The sequence below is a fragment of the Anastrepha obliqua genome, unplaced genomic scaffold (assembly GCF_027943255.1).
Source record: "Anastrepha obliqua isolate idAnaObli1 unplaced genomic scaffold, idAnaObli1_1.0 ptg000005lb, whole genome shotgun sequence".
In the NCBI taxonomy this organism is placed as follows: domain Eukaryota; kingdom Metazoa; phylum Arthropoda; class Insecta; order Diptera; family Tephritidae; genus Anastrepha; species Anastrepha obliqua.
Window position 1 is genome coordinate 2,898,372 of NW_026562177.1, and position 2,040 is coordinate 2,900,411.

Here is a 2,040-nt window from a genome sequence, read left to right on the forward strand (position 1 = left end):
CGTAAATGACGAAATAAAAGAGACAAAAGGAGATGTTTTATAATGGGATAGGACATTTTATCAAATCCAGGGGTTCTACCTTTAACAGCTAAGAGAGCGAAATGGAGTTCCTGTAGAGCTAAATCAGCATCCAATTGCTTAGAAGAAGATGATAATCTTGAAGGAATGGGACGATTAGATTGGAGTTGGGAAAGTTGTCAAGCGGAAAATTCAGGTGGAAAGTTGGAATCATAAGAGGCATTAGAGAAGTGGACGGCTAACTCTAAGGCTATATCATGGGGATATAGTAGATTGCCTTGGGATGACTTAAGGGAAGTAATAGAAGAGTGGGAGGAAAAACCAGTAAGTTTTTTGAAGTGAAAACTTCTTTAGAATCGTTGGGAGTGATTTGAGGAAAAGTGAAACGAAAAAAGCGACCTACTTGGCTACGAAGCGTTATATTATATGTTGATATAAAAGTAGCGACGAACTAAATAAAAATAACTTTTATTCTTTCTTGTGATTCGAACCGAGGATTTTGGATCGGAAGCTCACATTGCTAGTCGCTCGGCTACCGCGCCATGCTGTCGTTGTTGGCCTAAAAGTTATTTAGTTACGAAGCGTTATATTATATGTTGATATAAATAATTTTTGTGAGCGTGTAATTCTCAAAAGGGTTTATTAGGTTTATTATTTAAAATGTATTGACTAGGTAGTGTGGTTATCAGCTTAACATCTGATAGATCCTCCATCGGAGGACAACAAATGTTAAACTAATTTTTGGAAATGGGCGGAGTGTTTTAGGGGCGGCTTGCTCCTTCTCTGCCACGGGCTGACCCGGTATTGCATTACCGCCGGGATTTTAGCTTTGAATAAATACAAGAAAAAATATACTAATACATTTAGCTTTGGTGGGAAGAGCCATAAATTTTTATGTGAATACATGTAGACGAAAATGGAATTTTTTTTTTTTGAAATTTACATTGTAGGACATTTCTGATTATTTATTGAAAACAGTTTTTGGCTTTTCTATTTTTGGTTTAGATACTGAAAGTCAGTTTAAGTGAATCGGTATAAATATTTCGTACATTAATTTTTGAAGTGAAAACTTCTTTAGAATCGTTGGGAGTGATTTGGGAAAAAGTGAAACGCATTACAACATATAAACGTAGCGACGAACTAAATAACTTTTAGGCCAGCACTGACAGTATGGCGCGATAGCCGAGCGGCTAGCAATGTGAGCTTCCGATCCAAAATTCTTAGTTCGAATCACAAGAAATAAAATTTTTTTTTTTTTTGAAATTTGCATTGTAGGACATTTCTGATTATTTATTGAAAACAGTTTTTTGGCTTTTCTATTTTTGGTTTAGATACTGAAAGTCAGTTTAAGTGAATCGGTATAAATATTTCGTACATTAATTTTTTTTTTGTGAGCGTGTAATTCTCAAAAGGTTTATAAGGTTTATTATTTAAAATGTATTGACTAGGTAGTGTGGTTATCAGCTTAACATCTGATAGATCCTCCATCGGAGGACAACAAATGTTAAACTAATTTTTGGAAATGGGCGGAGTGTTTTAGGGGCGGCTTGCTCCTTCTCTGCCACGGGTTGACCCGGTATTACATTACCGCCGGGATTTCAGCCTTGAATAAATACAAGAAAAAATGTACTAATACATTTAGCTTTGGTGGGAAGAGGCATACATTTTTATATGAATACAAGTGGACGAAAATGGAAGAAATTTGTAAGTCTGTTTCTTCGGTCGGTTTGGGTATTTTTTTTTGACAACATCGAAACCAAAGCATTTGTATCATATTTTATCTATCATAAACCACTCGTATCATTTCGCACCCTAAATACAAAAGGGTCACAACTCAAAATTTTCCAAAACTGAGTTTTTTGCATAAATTAATTCAGAGTACACATTTCTAACTGCTGCAAATATTTCGTTCACATAACTATCTTCTTTAACTGGAAAAATACAGTTATGTCTATTTTTATGTCAAGTGTGTTGCTTTTGCATGATCAATTAAAGAGAATTATTTTTAGTTGCGTTAATGGG

At 34.8% G+C, this 2,040-nt stretch overlaps 2 pseudogenes; both read left to right on the forward strand.

Annotated features, from left to right (window-relative positions):
- The first annotated feature begins 668 nt into the window (after nucleotides 1-668).
- On the forward strand, nucleotides 669-855 carry LOC129251156 (U2 spliceosomal RNA; annotated as a pseudogene).
- A 588-nt stretch (nucleotides 856-1,443) lies between these two features.
- Nucleotides 1,444-1,630, forward strand: LOC129251148 (U2 spliceosomal RNA; annotated as a pseudogene).
- Nucleotides 1,631-2,040: the final 410 nt, after the last annotated feature.